This window comes from Rhinichthys klamathensis, unplaced genomic scaffold (genome assembly GCF_029890125.1).
Source record: "Rhinichthys klamathensis goyatoka isolate OS25496 unplaced genomic scaffold, OSU_Roscu_1.1 h1tg000056l_1, whole genome shotgun sequence".
Lineage (NCBI taxonomy): Eukaryota > Metazoa > Chordata > Actinopteri > Cypriniformes > Leuciscidae > Rhinichthys > Rhinichthys klamathensis.
In genome coordinates, this window is record NW_026606601.1 from 2,614,984 (window position 1) to 2,630,000 (window position 15,017).

Here is a 15,017-nt window from a genome sequence, read left to right on the forward strand (position 1 = left end):
TCCTTTCAGCAGATGGATGGTATCATTCAGCCACCAAACAGCAGTGTCATGATCACACCGTATCGCAGGTCCTCTAAAACGACCCTTAGCTGCAAAAAGAGAGGGAGAGACCGTGAGACGCCTAAAGATGATGAAGAGCTTCCACGGGCCCAGCTGATGGACTGGGGGTCAAAGGTTAGGCTGCAATGTGCTGTTTTCCCGCCTCTCCCCCTCCCTTCCTTTCTCTCTCTCTTTCAAATTGTTTCTCTCTGTTACATCCCCACATCAAAGAGGACTGATAATTCTATCAATTTCAACCTGGGGAAATACCAAGATACAACAGAGAGAGCAAAGGAGATGAGAGAGAGTGAGAGGGAAACAGAGAGATGAGTGTGTTTGGTTGCTAAGGAACTGCTTGGTCGTGCTCAGATTGTACTTTCTGGTGTGTGTCAAAGTGATGGTGTGGAAACAGGAGGAACAGGAAACCACTTTCTCTCCTTATTTTCATCTCCTGAAAAGAGAGATAACCTCCAATCAGACCACACGCATCGTGTCCGAGACCTCTCTTTAAGAGGTTAGATTGTAGCCGGGCCGCTTTACCTCATCAAACTTTATGGTTAACCTCCCATCTCTGTCTTAGCACACCGCTTTTAACCTTGCATCTGTACCGGTGTGAACTTTACCATTAACCTCTCGTCTCTACCTCTGCAAGCTTTATTATTCGCCTGTGTAGCGCACTGAAGCACGTGTTTTAAAGTGAATAAAAGTCATAAACGGAGAAAGTATGAGGAGGACTAGATGCTAGAAGATAAGGAAAGAAAGTCCCATCTTTCAGTTAAAAGAGCCAATCAGTTTATTGGTAGATTAGCAGGGCCAAACTGAAAAATAACATTTTTCTCTTTGCTTGGTTTTAGTTAAAATCCAAATAATGATGACATTTGGCCCAGATGTTATTGGTGATTTGAAATGTGTCATTGGAGCATAAGCTCAGCCACCAGTTGTGGAGATCTCAGTCTATAAGTAGATAGGAGAGACTGCGTGCTTTTCAAAAAATCGAACACAGAAATAGCCGCCAGGGACCAAGATGGCCACCAAGTGAACTGACTTGCTTTAAATGGAACTAAATCAGTCTAATCTGATAAAGCAATAAGCGTTTAAAGCTGTAAAGTCCATGTAAATCTGAATTTTTCCCCCTAACCAGATACGACAGGACATTTAGTCTTTTTCTTGGTTTCTACAGAGTGCTGCATGCCTGATGTATTTTTGCAGGCCATCCCAGCAGTTACCCTGATTCCATTGACAAAAAGCCAACAGGATTTTTCCATTGGCTTTTAGAATATTGCAGAAAATAAGCTCTGTGTCCAAGATTATGATCCGTGCACGTTTTGTTCACTTATGAACGCAATCTAAATTTTGTTGGAATCTACAAGTTGAACAAGTTTACCGGTTTGCCATGATGATGTTTAATGTCCCCAAAAACCTTCGTAGTCCCATTAGCCACTTGTAGACATCCAACCTTTTCAAGGAAAAATAAGCTTTTCGTTAAAAAATGATATATTCTGAGTCCCCAGCATGAGTTTTTTAAGGCAACTGTTATTTTAGAACGTAACGTGTGGATTCGAGGCTTCTCGCAACCAACTTATTGTCCAAACAATCGTCAATTCTGTGGTGTCATTACGATTATTTTACTGCTCCGCTCCTCGCTGCATGCACAATCCCAAATCATAAATATCTAACATGTTTGACATTTATGACTTTTGATCGGGCTGGGAGAGCAAGTGAGCAAGCTTCAGCAACCGGATGTTGCGTGCTTCTATAGCTGAAACTTGGCAGCCACGAAAGTATTGAAAAAGAAGATCACCCGTACCACTCCTTTGCCTTTCTTCCCGTAAAAAACCTATACCAGGGCAACCGATCGTCCTCCAATTGTTTTTCTTCTCAAGTCATGTTTGATCTTGCGAGTCTCCATGAGATTTGCACTGTGAAAATGTTACAATCGACAGGTGTGTGGTCTCGTGGTCCGGACGAATTTTCTAGTGTGTGCATTCGGAGAATTAAAATGCTAAAAATCGGTTTAAAGGCACACTATGCAGGAATTCCGTTTTTGTCAAACAGCGACCCCTAGAGTCGCTGTGGAGTACTTGTATTTAACGTTACTGTCGTAAATACCACTCACGCAGAGCGTCTCTGGACTCACGGCCTGAAATCCCTTCGAAGCTGTTATATTAAGGTACAAATCTTGCATAGTGTGCCTTTAAATAAGAGATGTGTTTTTGAACTCAACCTGAGCGCTCGTGTCTGCTGCTATCAGTGTCATGGATACATACATAGTGTCTCTTGTGGCGGCGCGCGCAGTCTTCACTCGGACGCGCTCTTCAATCTATCGCCGTTGCGGAGACTCTCTATTCATTCCGGTGAAATCACAAAATAAAATGCACACAAACTTAGAAAGATTTACTTACTAGTCCATCAACAAGATCGCCAGGTCAGCATCACTGTTGCATCCAGTGCTGCTTTTTAGCTCGCGCCAACAAGTGAAAGCCCGACCGAGTGGGACTCGTATGGTGGGACTCTTGTCCGGTTCCTCACGCGGTCAGATTCTCTTTTCCTTTCCCTAGTCTCTTCCGACCACGTTTTCTTTGCTTTTTCCATCGTCGAGTTTCACGTCTGAAATGCGCGCAAGTGTCTTCGTGCTTCATATGTTGTTGTTGATGTGTGTGACGGCGTTGCCGTAAAGCATGTCGTGATTCTCGCGAGATTTGTCGGGGGCGCTCCTCTTAAACTTGCATTGCTGGTTTTTCCAGCGGCGTCCCCCCCCAAGCTTTACTACCAGGATGATTCGCCCTTCTATGAGTTTGTTTACCACCAAAATGACTTTGAAGCTGTTATATTAAGGTACAATTCTTGCATAGTGTGCCTTTAAACTGTACTTATGTCTGTGGTCTCCCAGAGTTAAAAAATCGGGGGTGAAGGGGACAAATTTAAACCGAGGGGGCAAAAACTGAGGGGGCAGTGTCCCCTTTTGCCCCTTCGTGGCTCCGGACCTGATGCCTACCCTAGTATGCAAACAATATATTAAATTAATATTATTGTTTTTTTTTATCATACCCTCATTGGGGGCTGCATGAGCCCTACTTAATATTGAAATCCTAGAATCGCCCCTGGGTGAGTAAATGATGACAGAGTTTTCATTTTTTGGTGTACTATGCCTTTAAAACATAAAACATGTCTATATCGGCTGTGATTGCATGGTGTTGCACAGCGTTTCGCTTTCAGCATGGACAGACAAATGACTTGTTGCTGAAAACCTGTAGAATCACACCTGGTTAGGATCCTTATATGGTCTTTGAGAGCAACAGAAATACATGTAAACAGATTCGACTAACTATATGCAATGTAAGGGCTTGAGGCCAGTGAGCTCTATATGGATGTAATTATGGAGAAGGCGTGGTGGAGGGATGCCAGAAGAATTTTGTTAGGGGTGAGTTGAGCAGCCATGTATACAGTACATCCTTAGATACGTGATTAGCATTACTTCTATGAACCTTTTGTTTACTTTATTATTATTATTATTCTCAATTTTTCATGTCAGAGTCAAGTTCATGTAAATTTTTCATGAGAGTTATAATCATTTCTTGGTACCGTTGTCCACGTTTATAATGAAGATTTAGAATACAAATCAATTTATTGTGTAATTCCTGTGTTTTTTAGGGGTTGTTTTTTTTTCACACATGAATTCACACCTGGTTCCACGGGAGGCCAACACAAATAACTGCAATTACAATAACCACATTCACGCAAAATAACTGTGTTTATAGCTGCTCCTTATGGGTCTCACATACACACACACTGTTTGTGTTTGTGTGTGCGTATGAAAAGGCAGAAAGTTGGGGACCAGCAGAGGCCACGGGTTAAAACGGATAAATAAAAAGAATATGAAAGCACAGAAGACAGTGTCAAGGTTGAGGGCAAAATAAATGAATGACAAAAGGTTATAAATCATCATTCATTGAAGATGAATAAAATGTAGGCCTTGTCATTTGAGGACACCTCTCAAGCACCAACATAGCCAAAATCTTGTTTAAAATTTCTACCTGGCTTGTTTATCTTGTGAAAGAGGAAGTCATTCCAATGCTACATAAACAACAATATTGTGTTACAGGCTTCATTTGCCTAATGCTTACTGATGAGATTTCATCTGTCCTTCATGCACAGACACTTTCACAATGCCTTTGTCCTTAGTCCCTTAGTAAGATAAAAAAAAAAAAAAAAAGCAATAAAGCTTCAGATTGATACTTGATGATATTTGTTGTGTCGTTCAGAACCTCTATGATTATCTTACTTCCGCAAAACACTATATATATATATATATATATATTTATAAAGAGTTCATACAATGAAAGTCAATGCATGGGGTCGAGTGTTGTTTAGACACCACTGACAAAAGAAAAAAGTGAAACAGGTTTGTAATGAACACTGGTAGCACAGATATTAAACATGACAAAATTATTTTTTTATTTTTTATTTATATGCTGATTGAACTGTTGCATTTCACCATAGATTTGTTCTATTCTATTTTTCTTACAATATTGGATAACAGCCAGATCTCTGAAAAGATCAAGTGTTTTTGATACTACAGAGAGTTAAAGTTTTGAAGCAAACATAATATGTTGATTTTGAAATTATTGTTATTACTTAGTTTTACACAGAATCATCTCGGTCTCTCATACCCTAAACAAAGACAGTAAAGTCAATCCAAAATGAATCAGAATCAGAAAGAGCTTTATTGCCAAGTAAGTTTGCACACACAAGGAATTTGTTTTGGTGGCAGAAGAAGCTTCCAGTATGCAGAGACAGCGACAACAACCATACTGTTAAAAAGCGCTTCATAAATGAAGGTGACTTGACAACAGTACACACATAGTACAATAAAATATATGTGAATAAGATATTCAAATAGAACAGAATAATGGAAGTGTTAAATTATGCAAAACAAGTGCGCTTCCCCACAACTCTTCTGTTCAAGCACAGATCTGTTTTTCCACCATCTCTCAGACTGTTTAAAAGGAGTGAGCAAGCTTTGAATATTTCATTAGTTCACACATATGGTTACCTGAAATACAGAAGCTCTTAAGATAAGGTGCAATTAGTGCTGAGGCAGTTTTGGAGGTACCACTAGGTGGGGTAAAAGAGCATATGAGAAGTGATTCATGTTGAACATAAATCATTACATGCACTGTCCCAGGACTATTAGCATTGAAATTGATTTTTAAAATGGGCTATAACAGAAATAATTAAGCCTAAATGTGGATAGGATGTAGGGCAAAAGAATAGCTTGCCCAGATGTCTGTTCATTTGTATGCAGTGCAAATATTGGGTCCAGTATGGAAACCAGGCAAAATAGGCACATGACGTTTAAATTCAACACAAAATCTTATTTAAAAAAAAAAAAAAAAAATTAAACATATAAAAAAGTCCTAGTTTGTGATTCATCAGTGCAAAATGTTTGGCTATAATGTTTAATCAAAATGTGATAACTGTTGTTCCACTATATATAATGTATGTATGTGTGTGTGTATATATATATATATATATATATATATATATATATATATATATATATATGTGTATTTATTTATTTATTTATGATCAAGTCAGGTCACTCCCTACATTATTTCCCTATATCCGGTTTCATTTGACCTATGGCCTTTTACAAAGTCTTGATTTTGTTTTTGGGGTCTACTCGAATACGTTTTCGGGTTATGGAAATACCTGGCAACCCACCCCGGAAAACCCATTGCCAAGAAAATTTGTGGACAGTCTCTCGCGTTTGGCGCGAGAATGTCCAAGAGTTGGACACGACTGAAATGGTAATATAGATAGAGAGAATACGCTTTCATGCTTGAATGTAAAAAAAAAAAAAAAAAAAAAAAATTTTCACAAATGTAATATTGTTGCAACACCTGTCTTCCCAGTCTGTCAGTAATGCTCTGTTTAGTCCCTTTCTCTATGAAGCCCCTCTTTCCGAAAAGCACAATGTGCTCTGATTGGTCAGCTGTACCAGTGTGTTGTGATTGGTCAACCGCTTCAAGTGTGCTTCAGAAATACCCTTCACCATGGGTGCTTCTCAATATCCCTCCTCGTCTCCTCGCTCCTCCGTCCTCCATCCTATGACCCGGAAACCGATCGAGCTCAGCCATCTTGAAGGACATCTCAATTCTCTAATTGCACCGCGAGGAGGCAAGGATCGAGGAGTGAGGAGGCTTCCAGAGGAGTCATGAGCGAGGATACACAGGTGTACCCTTTGCGGAAGAGTTTTATCGACTAAACATGACGCACGTATCAATTCTCCTCCCCCTTCACATCTGTCACAATCATTTGAATTTATACTTTACTTTTGTAGTTTACATAAACCACACAACTCACATATTTCAACAAGGTATCTTGCTTTATTATTATTTATTATGAATTTCTTAAATAAACAAACTTTAACAACATAAGGGCAGATCCTTTGAGCGCTGCTGATGACGCAGTGAAGTGACGCTCGAGTGATCAAGTATTTCAATGTATAAAAAAGCTTTCATTCAATTCCTCCGTCCTCATTTTTCTTCCTTGCAGCCTTCCCTCGCATCCTACAGGGGGTGGAGCTGAGACGCGAGGAAAGGAGGCGAGGAAAGGAAACGAGGATGCATAATGTATAAAAGGAGGCGAGGAAAGGAAACGAGGATGCACAAATAAGAAATGAGAAGCACCCCCAAACTCCACTAGGCCTCCCCGCCCCCTTTTTTTCTTTGCTTTTGGCAGGAATTATTTAAATTCCCCCTGTGGTGAAAATCAAGCTTTTAATGTTGTTTATATGCCTATGTGGGGTTTTTAATATGCTTTAGGACAAACTATACAAATTCATAAGTCAACACCACTGCTGAGTAGGCCTATTTTCTCCTTAAAACTGCAGTGAACCAAAAACAGTCTCAAAACCGTGGTTTAAAATCGCTGGTGTTTCTGAAGTCACAAACTACCTTGTAACCAATCCCGTCAACGTGTGAATCTCTGAGCTGGTGTGAGTGAGTTAAGGCTGGACTCATTTCCATATTCATATAACCGCATTCAAGCTATTTTAAGACACAAATACCTTTTTTCAAGGAAAAAACTTTTAAATATGCCATTTTTGTGATCAAAGGAGATCTAATGGATACAATTATCGACTACAAGGGGACTTTAAGTGAGAAATATTGTGACATGTACCTTACCGGAAAAACTTAAGACTAAAATGGAGGCATTTCAGTTTAGAAACAGTGCTTACTAATATAAAGAATAACTCGCTTTGTAACTTTGCAGACCTTTTTCATGCACGAACAGCAACATTACACGCTAACGAAAGTTGAAAATGTACAAAAGCGTCCTCTTTAATACTAAACCTGTGCCTAATTGTCTCTGTATTTAAATCTATGCTAGTTCATACCGCTCGTAAATACATATGTCCTCACCGCAAGCAATCTGACATGTTGCTACCGTAGTGAGATACAACACGCTGTGAGGTAATGGGTAAATTTAGGTCGTCTCTGTATTTCCCGATGGAATTAAAACACTCCTAAACATCCTTAACCACATAACACAGCTGACACTCAACAGTCATAAATAATAGAGATGGTAGTGTTTTGCTCTTTATAGACAGCACATTGGGTAACAGGAAGTCAGTAAGGAATACTGTTTATTTTACTCCACCTTGATTCCGCCTGGCATTAAAGAGTGCAGAGCGATAGGGAGAGAGTGAGAGCACATGTGAGCAGGCAGAAAGAGTGAACACAGCTCATGCATGAGGGGACACGACACTTGAAATGGGTTACATGCCTGACTTGGCTTTGTAGCTGAAGATAATAGCAGGAACCAGCTGTGAATTGCTGGTTCGATACCTGCACAAGCACGCTTCCATTTATACACCGCAGAAACACAAGCCGGCGCGTAGAACGAGGGAGAGAGAGAGAGAGGCAGAAGGAGAGCGAGAAAGAACAAACACTTAACAGCTATTTAGGGAGAGGATGAGAAGAGGAGAGAGGAAGGAGGAGGCAGAGAAAGTCAGAGAGAGAGTAAGAGTGATTTGTTTTATCTCAGCGGTGAGAAGCATCAATCTCTAATCATTGTCTCTTCACAGGTGCATCAGTAGGACATAGATCCGTCTGACAGCTATTTAAATTGGTGCTATTTTAGGGGGCGGAAACACATCAAGAAAGATGGATCAATATGTTTGGGCGCAGGCAAATTTGCCTTTGAAATCCTCCCAACAGCTGGGTTCAACCAAATGTTTCATGTGTGGCATCTAGAACCGGAATTATCTGTTTCATAGTTAGCGATTGACTGATTTTGATCCTTCTTCTGTCAGTTCCATAATCTGTTGGTATAGCATTGATGTACATATTGAAACTGAATGGGGTTGAAACCACACTAGACTCCATTGACTTTCATTGTATGGACAAAAATAGAATGAGACTCTTTAAAATATCTTCTATTATGTTCCGCAGAAAAGAAAAAGTCATACAGGAATGTTTTATTTATCAATTTCTGCAGGGAATCCTGACGTTGACGATCTTCCCATTGAAAGCCACGGAGTGCGCTGGGCTGAGTGGTAAACCCCACCCTGTTAACTAACACTGTCAACCCTTATTTCCACATCAAAGTGTGTGAGAAGGCATTGTGAGATCATAAGATGCTCTTAACGGAAGCGCACTGGCAAAAATACGAGTCAAGACGAGTTCGATGTGACTGAGTGTCTTATTCTCAGAGCTCCCTTTTCCTCAGAAGTATTTTGGACAGGTTTATAACGTGATCCAGCAGTGCCTCAATGGAATTATGGCCTGGTTTTCATGGGTTTCTGCCACTTCAGTCAGAAAAGCAGTGTGCACTTTGGTGATGCTCAATTTGTCCCTTCATAATATAAATAAAAAGTGCTTTTCAATGCTTTTTTTCTTTCTTTCTAAATTCACACAAAAAAAGGTAACACTTTACTTAAGGCCTTTAGATATAATGCATTATAAAATGGTATATGTATGCCTTGAAATGCACCTTATAATTCATTGTATGTTATGATATTTTAGTGTATTAATTAGCAGTTGTATTCATTGTTCATTGTTACACCTTTAGAAAGTACAGTGCTTTAAAACACCTTACAAACAACCAACTTCAGAATCTGCAAATATTATACCGCTTTTTAACTTTGGTTACAGTTATTTAAAAATACAATATAATGCATTAAAACATATGAATACCTTTATAATGCACTATACAAAATTTCTTTAAGTAAAGTGTTACAACATTTTTTTGGAAACAAAAAGGTCATGTTTCTTCCCAAAATCAAAAGATGAAATAATACATTCTAGTTTGCTTGAAGGAAATTAAGCCTATTTTAAGCCTAATATTGATTTTTCCATTGTACTTTATTTACTGTATGTTTTATGTTTCTCTTCAAATTCTCATTACTGTAATGAAAAAAATCAAATTAAAATTAAAGTTACTTTTAAAAGTAATGCATTGCAATATTGTTTTACTCCCTAAAAAGTAACTAATTGGGTTACTTAGTTACTTTTCATGGAGAGTAATGCGTTACTTTTGCATTACTTTTTGAATAATATTATTAATAATAATTTGTTATATTTGTATCGAATTTTTAGGGATTATATAAGAATTTGTAATGATCACAGAAAGTCAGGACCTTGGTTTAACGTCTCGTCTGAAAGACGGTGGCTTTTTCTCAGGGCTGGGCTTGCTTGTTTGTTTTTTAATAACAAAAAAAAGTTAAATTTTTGGCAAATGTAAAGGTCTTTTTAAACCAAAATTGAAATGTATATGCCTCAGACTGAAGGAAATGCTAATTTAAGCCTGTATAGTAGAGGGCGCAGCTCAAACAAACCTTTCAGCTGTGCTGCCATTCTGGATTGCAGAAGAATAAGAAGAAAGTTCAACACTCTTACTTCAGCAATACAAACAAAAAAAATGCTTATTGGTATGGTTGAATTGAAAATCATCGAAGGTCAGCAGCAATGACATTAGTTAATAAAGTGATATTAAATACTTAAAGTATTAAATATTTTACTGTAGGTTTGCGTAATATTCTGAGTTTGCATTTAACTGTTTTTATTCATTTTGAGGAATACTGAATCTGTTTTTTGTGCTAGTGAGATGAATAAATGCATTCTCACATTTAATGTAGAACTACAATAATCGTCATGTTGTTTACACAGCACACACAACGCCTCTGCATTTACACTCGATTTCTCTCAACACGGGGGACAGGAGAGTGTCAGTCAATAAATGGGAAAACAAAGTCAATTGTGTCACTTACAGTATATGAAAAAGCAACTGTATTATGTTGTTGTAAATTAAAAGTAATGAGGTACTTTACTAGTTACTTGAAAAAAAGTAATCTGATTACTCCCGTTACTTGTAATGCAAACACTGTTTGTAAAATATGTATACATAAGTGTAGTGTTAAAATAAAAAGGTATTTCAATAAAAAAGAAAAACATGTACTGTAGTAAACAAAATTAGTATTAATATAAGAAGAACCTAACGAGGTCACTATTGAGAAAAATTGTAATAAAAAAAAATTCTAGTAATTATAATTTTGGGCAAAACTTTTTTTTTTTTTTATCTGTATATATTGGGATGAAATGTGTCTATTATCCCAAATTGATCCTAAAAGCTTTTTATATGAAAGAGGGCTGTAATGGGCTATGAACAAAAACCCATTAAAACAAAGATGATGTACTGTATGTTATTTCCAATCTTCCAAAGTAACCGAAGATAAATAAGTGGAAAAACCCAACGAATTGTTCTCCTCTTCACTTCCTGCTCGGTCTCTTTCCTCCAAAATGACCCCTTGTCCTCGTTTCTCTCTTTGGGTGAATAATAACAATAATTGTGGGCTAAATTGCAGCTTGAGAACAGAGTCGCCTGACAGTAGCTTCCTCAGGCACGATTCAGCCTCATCCTGGCCGGCTGGCCCTGTGACACGCTCTCTAAATATCCATGTAAAACATGTATACACATATACCTTTCATTGTTCAGTGCATTGATCATTTTTGTAAATGCATGACTCTGTTCTCTCAAAATGGTTCTCTCATTTGATAGATGTACTGTAAAGACTCCAAGCAAAAAAAAAAAAACCTCAAATAAAGTGTAATTGAGAGGACAAAAAGTGAACTAGCTTGTGTGAATTAGTCAAGGACAAACTAAATTAAGAGCTAAGAAAAGAATGTCATCCTTGATAGAGTCTTTGACCTTGTTATAATTACTTTGTTGGTTGGAATGAAGAAAGAAGTGAATGTTTGGTTCGAGTTACCTGACGGAATATGGAACGAAATAGTTTTGACCTCATTCAGACCCATTTTTGACCCCACTAATTGCAACGTTACATTGAGAAATCATGGTATTCTCTGGGAGCGATATTGAGAGAGATTTTGTTTCTGATTAAAGCGACGATGGATTTATTATAGATTTCGTGTTGATTCACATTATTAATTCATGAGTCAGGCTGTCAATCATGTGAAAACACTGCTGTGAGCTCTCCGCAGTCACTGACACACACACACACACACACACACACACACACACACACACACACACACACACACACACACACACACACACACACACACACACACACACTTGTCATACAGTACTGTAGATGTAAGAGCGGGGGATTTATTTACTGTGGATAGGATGCTTCACCTACAAATATGCAACCAAGAGCATAAAAGGGATGATAATATGAATAAAAGAGTGACTTTTTTAAACATTCGGTATTCTTTTTTTGTAGCTCAACTGGTAGAAGATGCAACTAACAACACAGAGGTTTGATTCCCTGCAGGGAAAACACAAACTGATCAAATCTATACGTGCTGTTTATTTAATGGCCCATGATTGCTTTCATCACTTAATCTGTCAGTATTCATCTGCATGTTCATAAAACACAAAGTTTGTCCACTGTTGCTCAGTGTGTCCAGCTAGTTATTTTAGTCAAGTAATTTATTATGAAGGCAGTATTACAATTTTGTGGCTGTTGTGATATAAATATACATACACATTACATATATACATTCTTATTTTTATGGGATATTAACATATTATTTATTAATGCTTTAACATTTACCAATTATTAGTCTTTAGTCATGTGTTCTTGTAATCTGTAATACAAATAATAACGTTCCCTCCATCTTGCAGCAACATCTCTTTTGCTGGCACGGTTTCAGGACCACCTGTCACTCACATGACATCACAACAATCCAATTGATTGACAAAATCAAGTCCCACCCTGCAATTTAAAACTCTTGTTTTAGCACAGTGTTTGATTGACAGGTGTGTAGGTGGTCCGTTGCTATAGGGATGCATCAGGATAGATTACAGTTCACACTGCACATGTGATGTGGTCGCATGCATTTTTCACTGGCAAACATTTTACACGGTCCGTTTGTGAAATAGATGTTAATTTCAGGTGTAAATGGGTCTGAATCTCTTATTATTAGCTCTGATGTGATATCTCTTTCTTGCTCGGTATACAAATGGTATCAGACATTTAAATGTTATAATATATTGAATAATTACCATGAATTGCATAGGTCTTGTTGTATTTTGCGGTATGCAAAAATATGAACGTGGCATGAGCTAAAAAGGAAAATGGACTAGTTTTACTTTATCTTTACAGTTTGAGGTTTTCAAATTTTCCTTGAATTTTGCTCAACATTCTCAGTAGCTTAAATTCTCAAATCATGTTTGTCCTCCTGGCAAGCCAACATATTCACTCCAGTCTGCGATGTATTTTCTTTTACTTTGTGTGGTTTTTGAGGACGGCTGCATTTGTTACATGCAAATCAATCAATCTCAGACTTTTCCCAGTGAACTATTAGGGTGCCTTCATTAAAAACTTTAACGATTTAAAACAATTTTTCTTTAGGGCTCATGTGCCTCGCCTGAAATCATGTGCTGACCCAACTCCCCAGAACAAAGAAAAAAATCCCTCTGACCCATTTTAGTGTGAAGTAGTGCAAGTTTCTATTCCGTCCTTACGGCTGAGATGAACAAATGAGAGCGCGGAGGCCATCCCCGCCTTCTATAAAGAGCATTGTCTCACACAAACCAATTTATTGCAATTCCCACTAGGACAGAAATAGATTTGAGTATAGTGATTGTGCGCTGTTTTCATATAGACAATGATCATGCCCATAGGGCTGGAAAATGAGAGAAACACAGAGAGGAAGGCAGAGAAACGGGATGTAAAAGTTCTGAGATGTTGGGCTGTGGAGACTGGTTAACTCTCCCACATCTATACAACGAACGCACTCAATGGGGTTCGTACGGTAACGGCCCGTCAACACCTCGAGCGCAAGACACAACAAAACCAGGAAGCGTGTGTTTCTCCTCGTGGCTTGCTTGCAGTGTTGACACTTCAAAGTTGGCTGTGCTTCAGGGCTGATCGATAATCACATGTAGAGCATTCGTTTCTCCTGCCAAGTCTGTGTCCTGTTTAGATATATACACCAACCCTGTAGAGGCTTAAAACAATGGGCAACATCCGGAACAACAGCATTACACACCAATTACAGTGAACGGAAAATGTGGGTGTTTGTGTTCAAGTGGGTTTTAGTTAAAAACAATATTCTGATGGGTAGATGTGCAGTCTATGTGTGGGATATGATTTGAGTTAGGCTGTAAAGAGCTTTTAAAGGAATGTCCCAGGTAAAATACATGCAGCAACCGAGGCATTAAACTTGTTTCTGAGTTCATAAAATCAAGCAAAAATCATCTACAGTAATGAACTTTATGGGGCAAGGCATTTCACCTGAACCCACTTTTAAAAGCATGATTTGGGATGAATTAGACAATTTTACAGCACCAAATAATTCGTATTGGGTATAGCAAATAATTAGTAAGTACTTTGACAAAAAACAAAAAAACAAAAAAACAAGCTTTCTTTTCTGAAATGTCTTGTCCCATAGACTTCCAGTGTAAGTCTCTGGAATAACTTACCGATTTCTGTTAGAACGGCTACCTATACTTGCTTAAAAAACATTTATTTTCAATAGCTTTAATTTATCTGCTATTGTTTGTATTGTATTTCTATTTTGTCTGACTTTACGTGTATTGTACAGCACTTTAGGTCAACCATGAGTTGTGTTAAAGGTGCTTTATAAAATAAATACAAGAAGAGAGTAAGTGATGCTGTCGATAGTTGAAATACCATTAATCAATATTTTATTCGGGTTTGTTTATGGATAGATCTTTGATGGATACTACCACACTGTTAAAGCTTATGCAAATGTTGCATGCCGTGCTTTTTTTTTTTTTTTTATCTTAGATTTTCTAGAAATGTATCATTTATACATACTCATTAAAAACGATGCATAGTGGAAATGTGCAGTTGACTGTAAATAACAAGTTGTGCAAGCTGTATTTATTATTTGGTGAGCTTCCTTGGGTTTAAGGTTAGCGGATTGATTTCACTAATGATTGATGTCATATGTAACTTCCTGTCATCCCCTGCATTATGAGAGTTGTTAGTCTCATAACACAGTGGTGATTACAGTTAAATGGTTTGTCTGTGTGATGTTTATAAGGCAGAACGAATTCAAGAAGAAAAAAAACGATTCAATTATATATGTGGAAGAAAGGCCATGTTTTTACATGGCCAAAATAGCTGCTTTTAATATTAGCTCAAGAAACTTTCAGCTGTTTATTTCTGAGTTGAGTCTTATAAACATAAATTAAAGTGGTACATTTGTATGTGCATGCAGTTTAAATCACTGTCATCCACTGATCTCACGTTCTCGGGGTGTTTCAGACTGACGAAACATTAATTAGAATTTCGCCTTTGTCAGCTTATCTCACACCTGCAGGACAGAAGTGAAAGAGAGAAAAAGAAAGAGAAGTTTGGCTCCACTGGGAGCAGGTGGAAGAAGAAAAGAGAGAGCGAACCCTTAAGTTCATCAATGTGCTCCAATTTCTATAGTGGCAGGGCGAGTTTAACCAAGATTGAATCAATGCATGCA